Source organism: Schistocerca serialis, chromosome 1 (assembly GCF_023864345.2).
Source record: "Schistocerca serialis cubense isolate TAMUIC-IGC-003099 chromosome 1, iqSchSeri2.2, whole genome shotgun sequence".
Lineage (NCBI taxonomy): Eukaryota > Metazoa > Arthropoda > Insecta > Orthoptera > Acrididae > Schistocerca > Schistocerca serialis.
In genome coordinates this window covers 117,428,666-117,453,409 of record NC_064638.1, presented here as the reverse complement: position 1 = coordinate 117,453,409, position 24,744 = coordinate 117,428,666, and the positions used below count along the sequence as shown (strand labels likewise).

General features: G+C 40.7%; 1 protein-coding gene and 1 pseudogene across 1 annotated transcript in view; both read left to right on the top strand.

Moving 5' to 3' along the window:
- LOC126463391 (gamma-butyrobetaine dioxygenase-like) overlaps window positions 1-24,744 on the top strand; it is a 151,408-nt gene that overhangs the window by 56,748 nt on the left and 69,916 nt on the right. The window lies entirely within an intron of this gene.
- LOC126425683 (5S ribosomal RNA) lies at window positions 22,681-22,798 on the top strand (annotated as a pseudogene).

Here is a 24,744-nt window from a genome sequence, read left to right as displayed (position 1 = left end):
AGGACTTGGAAGAGCAAGTGAATCGAATGGATAGTGCCTTGACAAGACATTATACGATGAACATTAAGGGGAAGGGAAAGTAGTCGAATTAGGTGATGCTAAAGGAATTAGATTAGAGATTAGAGACGTTACAAGTAGTAGATGAATTTTGCTATTATGGCAGCAAAATAACTGACGATGACCGAAGTAGAGACGTTGGAAAATGCAGACCGGGAAGGCACGAAAAAAATTTTCAAAAAGAATTTGTTAACGTCAAATATAAGTTTACTTGTTAGGATATCTACATCTACGTGATTACTCTGCTATTCACAATAAAGTGCCTGGCAGAGGGTTCAATGAACCACCTTCATGCTGTTTCTCTACCGTTCCACTCTCTTACGGCACGCCGGAAAAACGAGCACTTAAAATTTTTCCGTGCGAGCAATGATTTCTCTTATTTTGTCGTGATGATCATTTCTCCGTATGTAGGTGGGTGCCAACAAAATGTTTTCGCAACCGGAGTAGAAAATTGAAATTTCATGAGAAGATCCCGTCGCAACGAAAAACGCTTTTGCTTTAATGATTGCCACTCCAATTCACGTATCATGTCTGTGACACTATCTCCGCTATTTCGCGATAATACAAAACGAGCTGCTCTTCTTTGTACTTTTTCGATGTCTTCTGTCAGTCTCACCTGAAGCGAATCCCACACCGCACAGCAGTACTCCAGAATAGGGCGGACAAGCGTAGTGTAAGCAGTCTCTTTGGTAGACCTGTTGCACTTTCTAAGTGTTCTGCCAACGAATCGCAGTCTTTGGTTTGCTCTACCCACAACATTATCTATGTGATCCTTCCAATTTAGGTTATTTGTAATTGTAATCCCTAAGTATTTAGTTGAATTTATAGCCCTCAGATTTGTGTGACTTATCGCGTAATCGAAATTTAGCTGATTTCTTTTAGTATTCATGTGAATAACTTCGCACTTTTCTTTATTCAGGGTCAATTGCCACTTTTCGCACCATACAGATATCTTATCTAAATCATTTTGCAATCCTTTTTCATCATCTGATGACTTTACAAGACGGTAAATGACAGTATCATCTGCAAACAATCTAAGACGGCTACTCAGATTGTCTCCTACGTCGTTAATGTAGATCAGGAACAATAGAGGGTCTGTAACACTTCCTTGGGGAACGCCGGATATTACTTCTGTTTTACTTGATGACTTTGCGTCAGGAAATCACGAATCCAGTCGCACAACTGCGGCGATACTCCGTAAGCACACAGTTTGATTAGATGACGCTTGTGAGGAACGGTGTCGAAAGCCTTCTGGAAATCTAAAAATATGGAATCAATTTGACATTCATGAGTATAAAGAGCTAGTTGTGTTTACAAGAACGATATTTTCTGAATCCGTGCTGACTATTTGTCAATAAATGGTTTTCTTCGAGGTACTTCATAATGTTCGAATACAGTATATGTTCTAAAACCCTACGGCAAATCGACGTTAGTGATATATGCCTGTAATTCAGCGGATTACTCCCACTTCCCTTTTTGGGTATTGGTGTGACTTAATCAATTTTCCAGTCTTTAGGTACGAATCTTTCTGTGAGCGAGTGGTTGTATATAATTGCTAAATATGGAGCTATTTTATCATCATACTCTGAGAGGAACCTGACTGATATACAATCTGGACCGGAGGCCTTGCCTTTATTAAGTGATTTAAGCTGCTTTGTTACACCGAGGATATCTACTTCCATGTTTCCCATCTTGACAGTTGTTCTTGATTGGAATTCAGGAATATTTACTTCTTTGGTGAAGGAGACGAAGTAAATATTCCTGAGTTAGACATCGTGAGAGAGCAGAATGGGGCGCTCCGCGGAGCTCACGGACTTAGAACGTGGTCAGGTAATTGGGTGTCACTTGTGTCGTACGTCTGTACGCGAGATTTCCACACTCCTAAACACCCCTAGGTCCACTGTTTCCGATGTGATAGTGAAGTGGAAAACTGAAGGGACACGTACATTACAAAAGCGTACAGGCCGACCTCGTCTGCTGACTGGCAGAGACCGCCGAGAGTTGAAGAGGGTCGTAATGTGTGATAGCAGAGATCAATCCAGACCATCACACAGAAATTCCAAACTGCATCAGGATCCACTGCAAGTATTATGGCAGTTAGGCGGGAGGTAAGAAAACTTGGATTTCATAGTCGAGCGCCTGCTCATAAGCCACAAATCACGCCGGTAAATGTCAAACGACGCCTCGCTTGGTGTAAGGAGCGCAAGCATTGGACGATTGAACAGTGGAAAAACATTGTATGGAGTGAATAATCACGGTACACAATGTGGCGATCCGATGACAGTGTGTGGGTATGGCGAATGCCCGGTGAACGTCATCTGCCAGTGTGTGTAGTGCCAATAACAAAAGTCGGAGGCGGTGGTGATATGGTGTGGTCGTGTTTTTCACGGAGGGTGCTTGCACCCCTTGTTGTTTTGCGTGGCACTATCACAGCACAGGTCTACAGTGGTGTTTTAAGCACCTTCTTGCTTCCCACTGTTGAAGAGCAATTCGGGGATGGCGATTGCATCTTTCAACACGCTGTTCACAATGCGCGGCCTGTGGCGGAGTGGTTACACGACAATAACATCCCTGTAATGGACTGGTCTGCACAGAGTCCTGACCCGAATCTTACAGCACACCTTTGGGATGTTTTGGAACGCCGACTTCGTGCCAGGCCTTACCGACCGACATCGATACTTCTCCTCAGTGCAGCACTCCGTGAAGAATGGGCTGCCATTCTCCAAGAAACCTTCCGGCACCTGGTTGAACGTACGCCTGCGAGAGTGGAAGCTGTCATCAAAGCTAAGGGTGTGCCAACATAATACTGAATTCCAGCATTACCGATGGAGGGCGCCACGAACTTGTAAGTCATTTTCAGCCAGGTGTCCGGATACTTTTGATCACATAGTGTAGATGGGTAGATCGAGGAGGTATTGAATCGAATTATGGAAAAAATAAATTTATGGCATGACTTCACTAAAAGAAGGGATCAGTCGATAGGACATATTGTAATAGTCAGTTTGATAATGGTGGGAAATTTGAGGAGGAGGGGAGGGGGGTAAATAGTGAAGAGGGAGACCAAGGAACGAATACAGTAAGCAGATTGAAATGAATGTAAATTGCCGTAGTTGTTCGGAGATGAAAAGACTGGCACAACACGGATTAGCGTGGAGAGCTGCATCAAACCAGTCTTCGGACTAAAGGCCACGACAACACCGATATTCGTATGTGATGTAAACACACCGGTCGTGTTTACATCACATACAGTCCGAATACAATGTTTGTGGAGTGCGTCGCAGTCAGCCGCGAGAGTAAATAAACGAGAACTTCGACCGACCGATGGGTGAGGAGAGGAGCGGGGGAACAAGACACTCGAACAGCTGGCAGTGATAGGAAAAATCGAGCGGTTAAAGCCGATACCGGTAGTTTAGTTCTGAATAACCGGTATTTTTCGGTATTTGTCTGGTTGCGGTTCTTACAGGTGTTTTTAATTTTTTACTAACAACCAAGTAAAAAAACCGAAATATCAATTACCAATAGCAGTAGTGCTTAAATTTGCAATGAATTACAATGTAACATTCGCTTTAAAATATTGAAGATTTATCTGCGATTTCTTTGAAATGATGAAAGAAGACTGAAATTATGGCAACAGTAATAAATTAAAAACTTAGCAACGATTCGTTTATAGTAGACAATGAAAATAGAAAGTAGCTGATCTGCTCCCTGTAGTTACATAACATGCCTTCATCTGCTTGTAGCCCTTAAAAACGGACGAATTGACACAAAAAACCGAGTTTTTCAAATCCAGATTTTACCCTTTGCACTGATTATTCATAGTGCCCAAATAGTGGTACGATCACCGATTACAAAATAATTTTTTAGGAGCGTTTCAAAAAATGAGTCGATAGGATAATACTTGTGATATTCTGTACCAGTCAACCACTTAGTACTTTTCGAGAAGTTCGAGAAGAGTGGTTAATGGTGGGTAGACTGAGTTTTTTTGTGTGCCTATTTGGTCCAATAATTTGATTCTACGTACCCTGAAATTGAGAGGGACAAAATTTTTCAGTCTGTGCTCGATTTCTACTTTTATTAATGTACAGAAAGTAATAGGAATCATCATCATCATTTCCTGGTGCCTTTGTCGCACTTCAACGCAGGGTAGGCCTTGTTACCATTGATTTAGCTTTGTTAGTGTTAGAGGGTGGGCGGATGCCCTTCCTGCCGCCACCACATACCCCCCAGGACAGAATTAGTGTACCCCAGCTGTCTGTGCCATATGTGATCCATGGAATAGTGCGAACGTGTTCAGATGTCTGCGAGTCGTGTAACTGAGGCGGGACGTGGGGACCGGCCCGGTATTCACCCAGCGGGATGTGGAAATCCGCCTAAAAACCACATCCAGGCTGGCCAGCACACCGGCCCTCGTCGGTGCCGGTGCGCCTATTCGAGACCAGAGTGCAGTGCATTAGCGCTCTCGACTAACCTGGCAGGTCACAGGAAATAATAGGAATAAAAGAACGAAAAATATGTTATTTCAGAAACTGGTTAATTTGAGAGGGTTTCACAGTCAGATTAAACTGGCATGGAATAAAGTGATACAACCGAAAACCGGTTGTTACAGCTACAACCTCCGCTCCTAGGAGCTGACAACCTACGTACGTGTTCTGTGCTCCTGTGAAACCAGAAGCTGTAGTCGAAACCCCATCATTGACCAGGATTAGTCTCTTCACTCATTTCAAAACAAGAATAGAAAAAAACGACCAACGACCAATGCCCAACATAAATGCCTTGTTATGGTTTGAAACCAACACCTAAATCACGTGACGAAATGCAAAAAGTCGGGTTTCTGCCATTATAGATTACGCGAATTGAAGCCATCGGTTACAGCGATTCTCATTTATAGCACAGTTCTAACACTGATTCTAACACCTGAATGAATTGTTGTGGTACTATTGCACAGGTCCTGTGTCACGGTTCGAACCTCACCTCTGCTTAAATTTTGAATAAAAATCATCAGCAATAATGGCTGAAGACTACCAGCATAATAAGTCAACCTCGTTCTGTCCGCAGGATCGGGGGGGGGGGGGGGGGGGACATTGCCAAGGGGGAGGCGAACATGAGAAAAAGATTGAATAACAAACCAAACGGTATTTTTCTATGAATCGGTGTTCGAAATGTCACAAATCTGAACGTGGTAGGGGAACTAGAATATCTAAAAAGAGGAATGCCAGAGCTCACTCTACATACAATTAGGTGACAAAAGTCATCTGATGCCTCCTAATATCATATCGGATCTGCTTTTGCCTTGCGTAGCGCAGCAGATCTGAAGTTCTCTGCAGAAACATTGAACAATGCTGCCTCTAAAGCCATAAATGTTCGATGGGATTGATCTCAGGCGACTTGAGTGGCATGTCGACTTCTTCTTGTATTCCTATTGTTGTCACACATTCGGTCCCATGTACAAGAATTTTCCTGTATCAAGCAGACATGTAAGCATTTTCTTATTCTTCCCCAATTTTCCCGCTTTTTGTCGTATATTCTCTCAATCTGTACGCCTTTTCCGTCAATTTACGTACTCTCTACCGATCACAACCAAGCTGTGTCAGCTAACAAATACCTTACACAACAGTTGCTGAATGGCTTTTTAGAACAACCTGCAGTATGTATACTGACGTAATAGAAACACATGCAAGTTGACCGCTGTCTTGGAGGATTTTCTAGAGAAAAGAACCATCTGCCTCTAAATTGACATGGATATGTGTTAAAGGATAATAGAAAGTAGATGGAGTAATTGGATGAAATGGGTTGTAACGAGGTAGACTGATGTTGCGTTCTAGAGGGAGGGAGATGTGGCAGGTCATGTATTGCAATTTTAATCATTTTTTCTCGTTGTTCTCTCGGGCTGTATCACTTGCGCAATACAACATTTGTTCGACTTATATACAACTGCATATTCTTGGTGTGACTTAGAGTGCTATCTACCTGCAATGATTAATAGCAAACCTCTCTATATCACAGTCAGCAGAGGACTTCCAAGCATGTGTGCTAAATCATATTCATCAAACCTATGGAATACCTATTTGGAAACCCTTCTATAGATCAACAAAGTTGCATGTGAAGTACTCCTTTCCCAAGCCACAACTTGGACATAAATCAAGTCTTCTATTTCATAACTGCAGTCATTCTAAGTCAGTGATAGGGGTTTGTGAAGTACTGCATTCCCTATATCAACATCTGCATAAGAGTTGTGTGTGTGGACAAAACTGTGTTCTGTTCACAGAATTCTTGCAGCACGACTCGAAATTTCACATGTCAAACACCACTGCTTTGCATCTGTCTGTTTTCTCGTAAGTTGTCGCTCTTTCACTCTTTCTCCGTTGGTGACGTTAATTTTATAGGACTAATACGAGAATAGCGTAATTTCCGAAGCCTAATATGACGTTAACAGTGGGCGCTATATACCCCCAGAAACCTATACGGTGCATGTATCACAAAGAATCTACTTTTTTCTTTGGTATAAAAGGTAGTAGTTTAACATCTTGATGTTTGTCACCATAGTGACTGGGCTAGATAACATGCAGAATTGTGTAGCCTTAGGAATGTGTGTTTACGTTCTAAGATCATTTCTCTTTTTCCAGTACCTTCCCGGTATGGACTCCAAACACTAGAACAATACTCCAGAGTTGATTGCACAATTCTTGTACGTTAAATGTTTCAAATTCTTTTTTTCTGAAGCTCCATCATGCATAAATCACACGTTTCTTCTTCTTCGTAACCGACTGCTCTGTTATCATAACACCGTCAATTGTACCTGGTTCATATGTACTGTACACCAGTAAGGCGTGCTAACCTCCTCAGCATGCATGCATCTAGAGAGATTGTGTGTACTGGAGTGGGTGACGTTAGTAAGATTCATAGAGAACAGTCTTCGCATACAGCAGTTATGATACTAGAGTGGGAATACCGGTCTTTATCACTAGCGTCTATCGGCTGCGCCGATTTGGAACGTATGTTACGCTCTTTCTGAACGCAAGATATCGAAGTGTATTGGGTACATGGAATTCAGCTCGTTCCGTTCCTTCACGGGACATCGAATGTAGCGGGTGTAGTGCCCTCCTTCTTTGATCAGTTCCAAATTAAATCAGAGACAATGTCACAGGGAGGGTTGGTTACAGATGGAGGAACAATTTGTGTGGGTACATGATGAACGACCCCCAGGATACCGTTAAGTTAATATTTATTATAAAATAAAAAATTGAAACACCGATCGATCATAAGGATTAGCAAAGACGTTAAATATGAATGCGTGGTAAGGCGCAGACAAATGAAAGAAACACATTTGTTCATTTTTTGTAGATGATTTTGTTTTTTTCACAGTCTCTTGTATGTAGTTCTGTTGTGCCGTACGGAGGATGACGGGCTACGAGTATTTTGTATCACATATGTTTGAAATAAGAAAGAAATTTGATATTAGTATTAAGTATTTCTTATTCAAGTGAAACCAGATCAGTAGGATTTTGCTCCACAAAGGGCAGCCCTCCGGAACTTGCGAGCAGAGCCGGTTACAGTGGTACTTAAATCGGCCAAAGGTAATACTACTACCGTTTCTGGCGTTAGGAACTTGCTTATTAATAATAGTGATGCTGTAACTGTTGGTTGGTAATATTTACTGACAAAATGCAACCTAACGCTAGATTGCGTACTTGCGGGTATCCTGTGTGGCCGTTTTTTTAGTACAACTTTAAAAGAGAGAGAGATTATTAATTGATCACCGATGCGTCGGTTCTCGATTGTGTTCAGGAGACGTAAGTATTGATTACGCGAATAATTGACCTTTTGACACGGATTGCCTTCACGCAATCAGAATCTTCGATGAAAATACCTAAGGGACCTATTTGAATATAAAAATGGAAATGAAAGCAAATGAGTGGAATTTCATAAGAGAAAGATTAACAGATCGGAAGTTGATAACATTAGTGGTCTCCCAAATACAATCGAGACACCGCGATAAAGAGCGAACCAGTAACAAAGCTCATATACAATTTGATCATTTCTGGTTAGTGAAAGAAAAGAATAAGAAGAAAATTACTGCATCGTAAAATATTAATATATGTTGAACAAATTGGCTTTACACTTCTACACATTGACAAATACACAATAAGAGCATGACTTATGTCTGATATTTCTTTTGTAAATGGCGCAGTCCAACAATCGCTGCTTTGTCAGTCCGTTCCTTCTTAAAATTAAATGTCCTTGCGTGTGCGTAAGTACATTGTGTCCTCACCCGCGTTACTGAAATGTTTGTTCGTCGTTTCACATAGTTTTTACACAAAATAAAAATACAACTTGTAGCAATACTACGTAGTACGTCTTAACATGTCGGCGACCAAAAGCACAAATGATAATGAAGTCTCTAGAATATTTCTTAACAAAAGATAGATGTTCTTTCTTCTGTTTCGCAGCTTCTTGCTATCAAGCGCTGCGGCAATGATTTTAAATATCTGCGCCCAGTGTGTCATAGTGTTTATTTAGAGAATTTAAACTCTGGACGCGCGTCCAGAGTATATATATATATATATATATATATATTATTTCTTTACTCTCGCGCTGTGATGCTTAGCATCTTCACGTTGGCTGTCCTTTTCTTTAATGACAAATATCTCCTATGCAAAGAAGCTGAAATCCAATAATATTACACGTTTTAATGCTACGGGAGGACTATATTAATAAGATCAATGTTTTATTAAACGATTCAACGTATAGCAAAATCGGTAAGGGTCCTACTACCAGAGTGGTGCGGAAAACAGCACAACTTCTAACAGTTCCTTACCAAAGAAGGTAATTAATAAACTGAAACCAACTAGTTCAGTTGCACCTGGGCTATACGGATTGCCGAAGATCCACGAGGATAACGTGCCATTACGTCCAATTGTAAGTAATATTGGAGCAGCCACCTACAATTTAGCAAAGTATTTGGCGTTTTTGCTCAAACCAATGGTAGGAAAGTGTGCACATCACATAAAGAATTCTGTGATTTCATCTGCAGACTTAAGTTATTGCAGCTGCGAAGTTGTGACTTGTTGGGCAGTTTTGATTTAGTTTCACTTTTTACAAATGTGCTTTTTGTGGACTCACTACATCTCATTGGCAATAGGTTTGGAGCTGACATTACAGCGCTGTTTGAGCACACCCTCTCCTTCACATATTTTTTATTTAACAACGAGTTTTATGAGCAATCAGACGGTGTCGCCATAGTTGTCCTTTGTCTCCCCTTGTGGCCAATCTTTTTATGGAAGGTTTTGAGGAGCGGGTACTCGCCTCAGCCACTTTTAAACCAACAGTGTTTTAGCGATGTGTTGATGATAATTTTATAGTTTGGCCTCATAGTTTGGATCGTCTGCGAGAGATGTCCTACTGGCAAATAAAGCTCCATGAAGAAAGCTGAAAATATACAGCATTTATTTGTGGTGGCAAAGGCTACGAATTCCGAGTTCTACCCTTTGGACTGAACATTAGCGCAGGAGTGTTTATATCTGAATTAAACAAGCTTTTAGGACCATAATTGCTTAGCAAAGTCACTGTTTATGTAGACATGTTTATAACTACACCTACTTGGTTAGAACACATCAGGCTCATTGAACAGGTGCTTCAACGATTTGCAGATTATGGAGTAACAGCCAGTTTAAAAAAGTCTAGTTTTGGAAAAAGAGCAAGTCAAATTTTTAGGACGTGTTGTGTCTCAACAAGGTATATTACCTGAGCTGAAAAAACATGATGCCTTACGCAATTTTCCAGCTCCAAGGAATAAAAAACAACTAAAAGATATTTTAGGACTAGCATCCTTTTTTCGTAAATTCGTACCACAGCAAATTATGAGCAGTGATGCATTGCTCAACTTGTTACGAAAAAAAAAAAAAAAGCTTTGGCTAAGCTATGATCGGTGTCAAGAGGACTTTAATAACATTAAACAAGCATTAGTCAATGCAAACATTCTTAGCCACCCTGACATGTCCAAGGATTTTTGTCTATGCACAGATGCCTCATCTCAAGGGCTCGAGGCATGGTTCATCCAGTTGCGAGAGGAAGAAATTAAGGAAGTACGCAAGGTCATCAGTTTTGCTAGTCGTACGTTATCAGATAATCTTAGTCTGTGTCAGAATTGGAAAGTTTAGTGGTAATACGGGAATTTAAAAAGTTTCAATATTTTTTGTGGGGCAAGAATACCAAAGTTGACTGTGACGATCAGTCACTGTCATTTCTTTTAACATGTAAACTATTGCACCGTAGATTAGCTAGATGTTGTCTGTATACACAAGAATTCAATTTGGAAATGATTTATATTAAAGGAAGTCAAAATGTTATTGCAGATGCCTTGTCTAGGTTACCCCAAGGTTTAAAGGAATTTGGTGAATTAACAGAACAGGATGCAGAACTCAGAACGTTATTAATGCAAGGTACAGCATAACAGTCTGATTACCATGAGTTTTGTAAGCAAAAGAAAATTATACAACACCAAGATGGCAGATGGAGGAAAGTTAAGCAAAACCTTAAGCAAGATGAAGATGGAAAGGTAAGTAAATGGTATAAGGAGTACAAGGGCGTTTTGTTTCGTAGGAAACATGAAAAATCTGATCAATGGTGTGTGTGTATTCCTGAATATTATATCGACGAATTTATAACACACACATGAAGTGTGGGGACATTATGGAGTGAACAAATGTACTGTAAAAATTGCAATACTTTTGTATTTTCCAAATTTGAGAAGATGAGTCCTACAGGTATTAAGAAAGTGTGCAATATGTCAAAAGTCAAAAGAGTCCATTGTGTCAAAATATACTGAGCTACACCCAATACTCACAAAAAACCGTCTAGATACAGTATACCTGGACATAGCTGGTCCATATCCAAGAAGTAAAGGAGGAGTTAGATACGTAGTAGCACTATACGATTTTTCTCGAAACATATCAAAACGTATGCCATTAAAAATGCAACGCCCTCAAATATCAGAAAAAGAATTGAGGGAGACTATTTGAGAAGAGCAGGTAAACCAAAGGTACAACTAACTGATAATGATTCATATTTCGTTGCGCGAAAGTGGAAACAATGTATGACCTCACAGGGCATAAAGCACATATTAGTAAGCCTTTTTCACCCAAAAACTAGCCCAGTAAACGAGTCTTTAAAGAATTTAACCGGTTTATTAGGACATACACCCCTCACAAACACACCCGATGGGTAGAATACGTAACTCCTTTCATGCAAGTTGTCAATAATCTTCCACATTCTTCAACAGGTTTCACACCTAGCGAATTGATGTTCCGGACAAACCGAACGAATGAGTGGGAGGTATACCAAAGGTATCCACTACAGAAATGACACTACAAGACAAAATCAAACAAGCCATGGTTACTCTAGTAAACAGGACCGAGTACAGAAGGAAAATTTATAACAAGAAACTGAAACGTGTTACACATTTTTTTGAGGGGCAATGAGTCCTCTTACGGACGCACTCCAAATCAACAAAATTTGGAAAACTAAATAAGAAGTGGCAATTACTCTATTCAGGACCATATGTAATTTCCAAAATGCCGTACCCTGGGAGGTACAGATTAACCTATGAGAAAACAGGGAGAGACAAGGGTCTCCACCCTCACAAAGATATAAAAGCCTTTATAGAATTGTACATAGTGTACATAATACTAAGTGTAATTTTTCTTCTGAAGTGTATTTTAAGATAAGGTAATGTGTATAGGCATAAGCAATTCTTTTGATATGTAACGTAGGCATAAAATTAACAGCAATGGGAAGTTACGCACAGCTTCATGCGAAGCGAAAGTATAAACGAAATTAGCTTATGGCTCAGCTGTCCGCACTCAACAATACGCTCTGACGTCAGTAGTGGGACAGGAGGCATTGACCTGTGCGCATGCGCGACAGACTGACAGAAGGCGTAACCAAATAGGAATGCGATATATACAAGTACTTTACTTAAAAACAAAGTAAACGAAAATATTACGTAATTACATCTACTATCTAAGAACTAAGGAACCTATTGATATATGCACACACAGATTTAATTAAATACTAAGCTATATCTAACGTATTCACAGGCAAGAGGTAACATTATGAAAAATTATACGAGACGTATAAGCTAAGGACTAACGACAAAGTATTGTGAGAAATGCCAAATAATTTTCTTCGTGGAGTCAATGGTCATAGTGGCTAACGGAATAAACAAATGTCTAAGAATTTACACAAAATACGAAAATATCTGCGGACATATGCAATGACCAAATGTATCAGTGGCCACCGAGCTAAATAATGCAATTAGTTTTAAGTTTTCTCTTTCAGCGACCAGTGCATCGTCACGGCGCAGAAGAAGAGAATTACGCCGAGAGTTGTTGGTACCAAATGAAGAAAAAGTTCCTTGGCAACTAGTTCATCATCGTACGAGTAACATTTCCTCATTAATTCTTGAATCAGTAGATGAGTATTTCCTTTCTTCCCTCCAAAACAAGGAGGCGGCGCCAAGTTTAGTTAGGCTAGCAATGCGCAATGTTTTAGTCCTATTTGCAATGTTCTTCTCCCTCTTCTACCTACGGAAGGAATGAGCACCCATACGTGATAAAAGTCTATCTATAAAATGAACTATAAATGTGTCATATGCTTGTATTGTGTCATAATAATACGATACGTAATTAATTTGTACATGCGATGTGAATGAAGAGAAGTTGAAACTAACAAACAAACTGTAGTAACAGAACCCAGTTAACGAAAATTTTATGCCGTATTAAAACCTAAAAAATTTATGTTCGTAGTATAAGCTATAGATGGAATGTCATCCATGGGTATAAGCTATCATGTTATGTATATTGCTGTAACTCAATACTTGTATGAATTTTCATTGGAAACCAAAGTCTATATGAAGAAAGGAACAGTGAAGACAAGCAATTTATACAGTGTTTTAGACGGCTATGTGTGTCATTTAACAAGTGGACGGTCGAGTGTGGTGACAATAACATGCGTGTGCAACGAAATAATTTCTGAGTATCGTGGCTCACAACGCTTGATACATTGACAAGTGAGGTATAGTTGTTCGAGCTGGTACTTACCTCATCGACGGATGCTGTTGGTCAGGGTTCTGTGCGCTGAAAATGCGAGTACGACGGGTCTGGTCAACACCTTACGCCATCGCTTCACTTGTGGCGGTCATCTCATTAACTGGAAATGGGTGCAGCAGAGGCTGGGCCTGATTACCCACAGCAGCCCAGCCAGCCACTGCACCGACATCCTGCTCTGGCCGGACGCGAAACATTTTCCCGCTACCAAGAACAACACCGTGAAGTGGATGTTAGGACAGTTTGTGACATATATCATCATCCACAATAGTGAAGATAATCTCATTAGTTTCGAGGCTTACATGAGAACGGCGCGCTGGAAGATGAAACGTTACCCAAATTTCAGGAAGATGTTTGCTAACATGTTAGACATAATTTTTGAAAAACAAGGCGTAGGGTAATTCTCGATGCCGGTAAGGACACAAATCACATGCAAGACTATGTAGCGGACAAAATACACAACGAATAAGGGGTTACACCAGTTCCTAGGACTGCTCCCGACTTCTCAATGGTGTTATTAACTTCATTATGACGTTTTCATTAATTTGTGATCCTGTGCATCTCTTGTTATCCGTTTGTGTGCTCCAAATGACTTTGAGTTTGGACGGTTATGAATCAAATGACAGAACTGTCATTCCAGTTAAGACAATCAATTATATATATGTTTGCGTTTCGGATCTATGTCTCTGTCTGGACTGAAGAGGCTATTGTCAGTTTACTATTTATGTTCTATTTTGTAAGCTTACAAATGGCACTATATTGAAACGTGTTCTTCAGTCTATTGTAGGATACAATTCGTGTTGAATCAGTTCCAGCACTTCAATATTTTGTTTTTGTACTTATGTACATATATGGTTGTTTTAATAAAGGAAAACAAAAGGGTACTAATGACGCCCGGGCCGTAAAAATGGAGATTTATGCCGCAGAACTTTTAAGACTTATGTATGGAATGTATACACGTAGTTCATGAGACTTATGTAATTTCTGGGGAATAGTGTTTTTGAAAAAGAAAATAATACCAATTTTCACCATTTTTACCTATAATTTCCGGCTTTTCTGCAGACACAGATCTGCTACTGTAAGGATAACAGGTGCATCACAGTGTGCAAGGGAAGTGAATGAAGTCGAAGTACACGGGACAGTACGATATTTGGGGGCAAAACGTCTGAAGTGCACACAGGTACCGCTGACGAACGTGCTTGTTTGAGCAACACGATTTACTTTTATGAGAGATCTGTTATACAATCCACACAAGGCAGCCCACATTTCCGCAGAGTCAGTGCTAAGTTTGGAGAAGTCACATTGATAAACCACTTTATTGAAGCAGAAAGTATGGGAAACTGGCACCTCCATCTTGACACGGTTCAAAAAATTGATTCCATGTTTTCACGCTATTGGATACTTTTACTACGCCAAATATACTCACCTTGTGACACGCCCGGGGGTACTAATGGGTGGGGGAACTCTTTAACTGGTTGTCGCTTTTCGTGACCGCGCGCCCTGTCCACACCACGTACCTGACAATCCCGCGGCGGTCGTACTGTTCTGCTCTGCTGCTGGCTTGCCTGAAATTATGTATCTAAATATGCAAGCGGATTTAGGGGAGCCGCTCAACGTTAAGCGCAACACTGTATGAACATTATATTCTGAGACGATAAGAACTCACAGGTTGCACTGTTTACATTCTAACTCTTAACTGCTTATCCCAATTAACATTCTTGATGATTATCTGTCCACAATATCACTTGGACGAGCGTACGCGTAACCGACACGACGCGAGTGATTGTTGAAGATGCGGAAGCCGAATGATCGAACGGAAGTTCTTACGCTCGTCACGCATACACAGATATTTGGTACCAGTCCTCCTTGACATCAGTAATAATATAACACTGTTCATGGAGTTAATTTTTCAGTTGTCAGTTCTCACTTGTACGAGCGTGTGCGTAACCGTCGCGGCATGGCTGATTGTTGATGATGCGGAAAGCGATGACCGAACGCACGTTCTAACGCTCACTACAAGACACTGGCACTTGAGTGCTCTCTTTCGTGGTAAACTATATTGTTGGTCGACATTAGTTCATTCTGAGAGGCCGAAAATGGGGCGTATGATTGATGTATGGTGCGACACGCAACGAGAGGATACACAAATACGTTATCGGCGGCACTGCTCATTTTTAATTATCATTACGCACTTTCCTCTGAATCACTTCCATATTTCATCACTTTACTGTAATAGCACTTGTAGTAACACTTGAACTTCCATAATAACAATGCCTCTCACATGCAGAGCTACCCACAACACAACCTAACAGTTCCGTGTCCCGTGCTCGAAACTGCAAAACGCGCTGCCCGCAAAGATACTCGGCAACTAAGCCAGCGATATGACAGGACGTTTACAACCTATGTGTGCAAGATATACTGACTCTTAAAGATAAAACAGATGCATTAGACTTTCAAAAATTCGCAACTCGTGGCTATTTCGCCATCAGACGATCTGGCAAGTTTTGGGCTGGGATATGGACGAGTATGACAGCTGAGCAAACCCTCATGAAAAAAATGAAGAGTTACGGTGGGCCGAATCGTGAACGAAGTATAACGGACAGCGTTCTCTCTCGCTGGACTCTGGGGTCAGTTGCATTAGAAAATGCTACAACAGAACCACACATTGATATGAGATGTTCCCGTGTTGCCATGGATAATACTGATGTTAATAAAGTAAATCAGTGGTTTTCCAGTCGCAGTCCTTTGTCAGCTGTTAAATCAACTAAACTCCTCCCGAACAGGACATGAAGGCCCAAGGGTGCCGACCGGCCGTCGTGTCATCCTCAGCCCGTAGGCGTCACTGGATGCGGATATGGAGGGGCATGTGGTCAGCACATCGCTCTCCCCGCCGTATGTCAGTTCATGAGACCGGAGCCGTTACTTCTCAATCAAGTAGCTCCTCAGTTTGCCTCACAAGGGCTGAGTGCGCCCCGCTTGCCAACAGCGCTCGGCAGACTGGATGGTCATCCATCCAAATGCTATCCCAGCCCGACAGCGCTTAACGGGAACCGGTGTTATCACTGTGGCAAGGCCGTTGGCAAACTGTTAAATACCTAATGCTAATAAGTAACGGACCTGGCTGGAGGTGAAAACGTCAACTACCATCTGTGTTGAAAGAATGATTCTAGTGCAGTGGTTCCCATTACCCCTGCCATTACCCCTGAGTTCAATCAGACCTTAGGTAGTGCCCCCGCCCTCCCTCCCTCCCGCCGTCTGTCCTCCACCGCCCCCCGCCCCCGCCACCAATACTCCACATTATCACCAACTGTAGCACCTAACTAAGCTGTAGAATGAAAGACTTTTCTAGGAACATTTTTATTTTTAAAATGATGAGAAACGCGAAAGACGAATAATACTTAGTATGTGTGTGTGTGTGTGTGTCTACTCACAACTCCTTCTCAGATAAGAAAGATAACTATCCACAGCGAGGGTAGACACTTGCTACATACCAGGTGTACTGGTATGAAATGAGCGTTGAGATACAAATGTGTCGATAGGAAACACTTGTTGTGAACGAGCCTTAATTTTTTTTTGTTTGGTTGGTATGACATCTGTCAAAGATATTTAGTATGCATCAAGTCATGGAACAAACAACATCATATGTTTTCATCGTGTTAACAATGTCGAATTTTGTACCAGAAAATGATGATTTGCGGAAAGCATTAATTTTTTGTTTTCATTTGAAAAAAAGTGCTGCAGAGTCGCATCGAGGCATATGGTGATCATGCTCTATCAGAAGCAACATGCAAAAAGATGGTTTCAACGGTTCAGAAATAATGATTTTGATGTAAGAAATGAAGAACGTGGAAGTCCACTAAAAAAGTTCGAAGACGCCGAATTGCAAGCAATATTGGATGAAGATGATAGTTTGAGCCAGAAGCAAATGGCAGCAATGCTAAATGTTGCACAACAAACAATTTCTGACCGTATGGAAGCTATGTGAAAGATCCAAAAGTGTGGAAAATGGGTACCACATGAATTGAATGAAAGACAGATGGGATACCGAAAAACCATTTGTCAAATTTTGCTTCAAAGACATGAAAGAAAATCAATTTTGCATCGAATTGTTACTGGCGATGAAAATGGATTTATTTTAAGAATCCTAAACGGGAAAAATCAATGGGTTAATCCGCGACAATCATCAACATCGACCCCAAAACCAGATCGATTCGGCAAGAAGACAATGCTCTGTATTTGGTGGGATCAGAAAGGTGTGGTGTATCATGAGCTTCTAAAACCCGGTGAAACTGTGAATGCTAATCGCCACAGACAACAAATGATCAATTTGAACTATTCATTGATCGAAAAAAGATCAGAATGGGCCAGAAGACATGGAAAAGTAATTTTTTTACACGACAATGCACCTGTACACAAAGCAAAACTGGTTCAGGATACAATCAAAACATTTGGCTGGGAGCTGCTACCCCACCCGCCATATTCACCAGACTTGGCCCCTTCCGACTACCATTTATTTTTATCAATGGGACACTTCGATTCCTACGAAGAAGTCGAAAATTGGGTGCCTGGTTGGTTGCTTCAAAAGACGAACATTTCTATTGGCGTGGTGTCCACAAATTGCCAGAAAGGTGGTCAAAATGTATACTAAGCAATGGTCAGTACTTTGAATAAAATGTATTTACTTTTCAATTCAAAATTAGTGTTTCATTTTCACAAAAAACACTCATTTCATACCGGTACACCTGGTACAATACACACACCCCCTGCATTACTCCTCTCCAATGCTGCACTTGCTTGACCTGCACACTGCAACCTCATTTAAAATCAAACAAGTTCAGATGTGTGTGCTGTCCCTACTGTTTGTAAATCACTTGATTGCTGGACTACTTACTTCTGAACTGGCACAAATTGGACGACTTCAGACTGTTAATGTTTTATGTCTAACCATTTCAGTAATTATAATAATACTGCGTACCGCCTAATGTATTTATTCCTATGTCGTGCGTTCAATTAATTCATTTATGTGTTTCGAAGCGAGTAGTGAAGCAATTTCTGGAGTAGTGCAGGTACTCTCTACAACTTGGAGAAGACATTTTCTTGAGTTATTTAGCATTTGTTACGCGTATGTCGCACTTTTATCATCAATCATGCACGGGACAAAACACTGCATATGTGTGTAGTGGGTGGATTACGTGAGGAACCTCTAACCTGCACCGGATTAATGCTTGTAATTGAGCAAAAGGTATTATTGATAACTTATAGAATCAATATTAGAGTCTTACAAAATTGTGATTATAATAATGATCTTTGGAAAATAATTTAATTTCGTGACTGCAACTGAATCAAACAGTTTAGTTTTTACCCCTAAGAAAATTTTATTTTACCCCTCAGGGGGTGATTATCCCCAGTTGCGGAAACAGAAAACATACATTTAGTAAAAAAAATTTACTAAATGCTTTCTCTGAGAATTACTTTGAACAATTCGTTCATGAGCCCACACGAATTGTAAATGGTTGCGAAAACACACTTGACCTCTTAGCCACAAATAACCCCGATCTAATAGAGAGCGTCATGACGGATCGAGGGTCATTGTAGCGAGGCTTAAAACCATATCAACCATAACCACTAAAAATAAACGCAAAATATATCTATTTAAAACAGCAGACAAAAATTCGCTTGATGCCTTCCTAAGAGAGAGTCTCCATTCCTTCCTAGGTAATAATGTAAGTGTAGACCAGATATGGCTCAAATTCAGAGATACAGTATGGACAGCAATAGATAGATTCAAACCGCAAAGTTAATAAGAGACAGGACTGATCCACCACGGTACACAAAACACGTCAGAACACTGTCGCAGAAGCAACGAAAAAAGCATGCCAAATTCAGAAGAACGCAAAATCCCCAAGACTGGCTAAGCTCGAAATTTAGTGCGGACGTCAATGTGAGATGCTTTTAATAGTTTCCACAATGAAACATTGTCTCGAAATATGGTAGAAAACCCAAAGAGATTCTGGTCGTAACTGTAGTACACCAGTGGCAAAAAAACAGTCAATACCGTCACTGCGCGATAGCGATGGAAATGATACCGATGATGGTGTCATTAAAGCGGAGTTACTAAATAAAGTACTCCGTAATTCCTTCACGAAAGAAGAAGAAATAAATATTCTAGAATTCTAAACCAGAACAGTGGCATAAAAGTAGATTTCTTAGGTGTTGCGAAACAACTCAAATCACTTAAGAAAGGAAAGTCTTCCGATCCAGATGGTATGCCAATCAGGTTCCTTTAAGAGTATACAGACACAATAGCGCCTTTCTTAGCAATCATATACAACCGTTCACTTGACGAGAGGTCTGCTTCGAAAGACTGGAAAGTAGCACAGGTCACACCAATATTCAAGAAAGGAAATAGAAGGAACCCATTGAATTACAGACCCATATCACTGACCTCAATTGGCAGTAGGATTTTGTAGCATATACTGTACTCGAACATTATGAATCACCTTGAAGAAAATGACTTATTGATACATAACCAACACGGATTCAGAAAAATATCTTTCTTCTTTATTCCCACGAAGTAGTGAGCGCTGCCGACAAGGGATCTCAGATCGATTCCATATTCCTAGATTTCCAGAAGGCTTTTGATACCGTTCCTCACAAGCGAATATTAATCAAATTGCGTGCATATGGAGTATCATCTCAGTTGTGTGACTGGATTCGTGATTTCCTCTCAGAGAGGTCACAATTCGTAATAATAGAGGGTAAATGATCGAGTTGAACAGAAGTGATATCTGGCGTTCTGCAAGGTAGTGTCATAGGCCCTCTGCTTTTCCTGATGTACTTAAATGATCTAGGTGATAATCTGAGCAGCCCCCTTAAATTGTTTGCAGATGACGCTGTAATTTACCGTGTAGTAAAATCATCAGACGATCAATTCCAGTTACAAAATGATCTAGAGAGAATTTCTGTATGGTGCGAAAAATGGCAATTGGCACTAAACAAAGAAAAGTGCGAGGTCATCCACATGGGTACTAAAAGAAATCCGATAAATTTTGGGTATACGATAAATCGCACAAATCTAAGGGCTGTCAATTCGACTAAATACGTAGGAATTACAATTACGAGCAACTTAAATTGGAAAAACCACACAGGTAATATTGTGGGGAAGGCGAAACAAAGACTGCACTTTGCTGGCAGAATACTTAAAAGATGCGACAAACCCACTAAAGATACAACCTACGTTACACTTGTCCGTCCTCTGCTGGAATATTTCTGCGCGGTATGAGATCCTTACCAGATAGGATTGACAGAGGACATCTAAAAAGTGCATAGAAGGGCAGATCGTTTCGTGTTATGGCGCAATAGGGGTGAGAGTGTCACTGATATGATACGCGAGTTGGGGTGGCAGTCACTGAAACAAAGGCGGTTTTCTTTGCGGCGAGATCTATTTACGAAATTTCAATCACCAACTTTCTCTTCCGAACACAGTAATATTTTGTTGACACCTACTTACGTAGGGAGAAATGATCATCATAATAAAATAAGAGAAATCAGAGCTCGAACGGAAAGATTTAGGTGTTCCTTTTTCCCATGCGCCATTCGAGAGTGGAATGGTAGAGAAGTAGTATGAAAATGGTTCGATGAAACCTCTGCCAGACACTTACGTGTGAATTGCAGAGTAATCACGTAGGTGTAGATGTAGATCCTAGAGGAATAAATAGAATTGCGAACAGCGACTGAGATCATGAATTTCCGACGTAAGGATACAATGCTGTCTCTGGCAATAGTTGTTAACCATATAAACACGATGAAAGGAAAAGAAGCTCTCGTTCCTTTGATGCTTTCCCGCAGGATGATCGTCTACAAGCAGTTTGATGACGACCTGAAAAAATACTGTGAGTATAAGCTTGCTCTCTTTCCATTGTCACTTTTTTCTGGGGAAGGCATTCGCAATGGAACAAAGCCCACATTTTACTGTGCCTTCACGCCCTTGCCAAGTGACACAGAAATGAGAAAAAACAAAAATGATCTAGTAGGTGGTGGCTACCTCCTATAGAGAGTTCACTGGAATTTGAGCGAATGTTTTTCTGCCGTTTTTAAAAGATTTGTGACCTACGTACTGCGACATCATGTTCAGAATGCTTTTGTAGTCTTCGATGGGGACCCCACACCGAAGGGCCACCATCTTGTCCAGAAATTCTTTTGGATACTGCCATGTTTCCGCAGATGCCAAAGTATAAATTGTCATCGAATGAAAAACAAACAAATAAATCCAGCTTTATCTCATTGCTTCAGAAGGAATTTCAGTGAGCACAAATGGTCACAAAGTAGGCAGTAGAAGCTGCAGATTAGCAAACAATCTTCCTCCGATCACAATGCTGTTGTTGTTATTGGAGAAAACATTGATCTTTTGGTTTCGGTGACGGCTTTATCACAAGACAAAGTGTTCTTCTGCAGATCTGGAAGGGCTAACGCAGAAAATGCGCTGTATTCCAAAATACCCTTCAGATGTAAACATACTGTGGAAAACATTGTATTTCTCCATGCGATAAGTGGTTGCTACTCCAACTCAGTCCTCTCTGGAAAGTGGAAAGCTATATTTTGCGCCACACTTGAGAGTGATGCTCTCCACAAATGAAGTGCAGGAAAACAGAAGGTCGTCGAAGCAACTGTAAATTTCCTTGTGAGACTTTGTGGAAGTGTCTCGAGCACTTCTATGGATGGGTTGTTATATCTTCGCTTTTCTAAAGCTGCTGCAAACACCTAATTCGATTTAACGCTCCTATCTCCAGCAAGGGACCCAGTTCAATATCACACATGTACCATAGAACTTATCTGTAAATTCAAATGTAGACGCGGTATGAAAAAGACGTCCTGAAGTGGGGCTGGAAGAAGGATACTGGTGGTCTAACTCCAGTGCCAATGAATAAAGAACCAGCTCCGCAGGCACTGTTGAACAAGATTTCATGCCAATGCAAAAAGAATTGTGGCAACAGACGCAGCTGCAGAAAGGCAGGACTTGGACGCGTTCGTTGTATGTATCCATTGTGGATTCGAATCATGTGGCAATGCACCAGAGGTTGAATTTAGCACAGAAGAAGACGGGTTAGATGATCCATTGCCTCTGGGTAGAAGTGAGTAACTGTACATATCAATCACATTTGAGCCAAAGTAGCAGATTATGGTGAATTTTTAACTTAAAACTAAGTATATATCTTTAAAATAAAATTTGAGATCTAATTTTAAACTGTATTTTGTTGAAATATAAGTATATATAAAAGTGTTGAAAATTTGTGTTTTTCTTTTTCAAAAATACTTATTCCCCAGAAATCACATGAATCTCGTGAACTACTTGTATATGTTGCATCCATAATGGCTTAAGGATAGTATTATATTCAGGAATACTATTTTTGACTGAGTTTTTTTGTATTTTCTGTTTCGTGTTCGCTTTCATTAAAACTGTTGGTTCAACGTTCCTCGGCGTGAATAGCGAGTAATTACAAATATTCTGAGTGAATTTTGAGGCAACGGCCTTGCCACAGTGGATACACCAGTTCCCGTCAGATCACCGAAGTTAAGCGCTGTCGGGCGTGGCCGGCATTTGGATGGCTGACCATCCGGGCCGCCATGTGACGTTGCCATTTTCCGGGGTGCACTCAGCCTCGTGATGCCAATTGAGGAGCTACTCGACCGAATAGTAGCGGCTCCGGTCAAAGAAAACCATCGTAACGACCGGGAGAGCGGTGTGCTGACCGCACGCCCCTCCTATCCGCATCCTCATCTGAGGATGATATGGCGGTCGGATGGTCCCGATGGGCCACTTGTGGCCTGAAGACGGAGTGCTTTTTGAGTGAATTTTGAAGGAAATTAAATCTTCTACAACGCTGGTTAATGTTCATTGTGCACAAAACTGCACTTAAAATGCAGTTATGAAACCACTGACATATCTGTTTTGCGATTTCTTGACATTTTTGTATACTTCCACAGTAGTTGTTCCGAATTTTTGCACCATGTTATATAAGAAACACGCAGGAAATTAAACGCTCTTTAAAACTGACAACGGCATATTTTTGTTTAAAATGCACTGGAAGCGCGTTACTGAGCAAACACTAAAAAGTGTAGCATTTCGTAGCGATTTTTTCAAGACGATGGATAACGCACAAGGGGGAGACGATCTGACTGTTGGATTTCTCACGAAAGCGGTTATACATATAACATACCTGAAAAACAAAGTTACTCCAGCTTTGCAATCCAATCCCTCTCTGTACTGGGTTATATAACGCACTGTGGTTTTACTGCACCATTACTTTCTATCGAAGTAAATCTGAATTTAATGTAACTACCGGCGTATTACCTCTTAGGCGCTATTTTCTGAAAACAAACACAAATGCAATCGAATACAATCATTACAAGCAAAAGCGTATAAATAATGCTTTTTATAATAAAATAAATAAACAATAAAATAATAAATAAATAGATATACTTTTACTATCTTTAGTTTTAGCTAGGTCTACTCGTCAACTCTTTGCTTAGGTCAGAAAATAAAAAAAAACAGAAAGCACACTTTCTTATGTACATGGGAATCGGATGTCGTCCTAATCTCCTTTTTCCTTCTCCCCCTTCCCTTTTCTTTGTCCAGCTCATTTTCCTTCCCCTTCGCTCAAACCATCACCTCATCCCCCTTTTTCTGTCCACCTTCTTCTCCCTCCTCTCTTTCCACATGTTCCTGCCCCCCCTCTCTTTCTCCATCTTCTCCTTCCTGTTTGCTATGTCCAATTCCTCCCACCTCTTCGTCCCGTCTGGTTGTTGTTGTTGTGGTCTTCAGTCCTGAGACTGGTTTGATGCAGCTCTCCATGCTACTCTATCCTGTGCAAGCTTCTTCATCTCCCAGTACCTACTGCAACCTACATCCTTCTGAATCTGCTTAGTGTATTCATCTCTTGGTCTCCCTCTACGATTTTTACCCTCCATGCTGCTCTCCAATGCTAAATTTGTGATCCCTTGATGCCTCAAAACATGTCCTACCAACCGATCCCTTCTTCTAGTCAAGCTGTGCCACAAACTTCTCTTCTCCCCAATCCTATTCAATACCTCCTCATTACTTACGTGATCTACCTACCTTATCTTCAGCATTCTTCTGTAGCACCACATTTCGAAAGCTTCTATTCTCTTCTTGTCCAAACTAGTTATCGTCCATGTTTCACTTCCATACATGGCTACATTCCATACAAATACTTTCAGAAACGACTTCCTGACGCTTAAATCAATATTCGATGTTAACAAATTTCTCTTCTTCAGAAACGATTTCCTTGCCATTGCCAGTCTACATTTTATATCCCCTCTACTTCGACCATCATCAGTTATTTTACTCCCTAAATAGCAAAACTCCTTTACTACTTTAAGTGTCTCATTTCCTAATTTAATTCCCTCGGCATCACCCGATTTAATTTGACTACATTCCATTATCCTCGTTTTGCTTTTGTTGATGTTCATCTTATATCCTCCTTTCAAGACACTGTCCATTCCGTTCAACTGCTCTTCCAAGTCCTTTGCTGTCTCTGACAGAATTACAATGTCATCGGCGAAC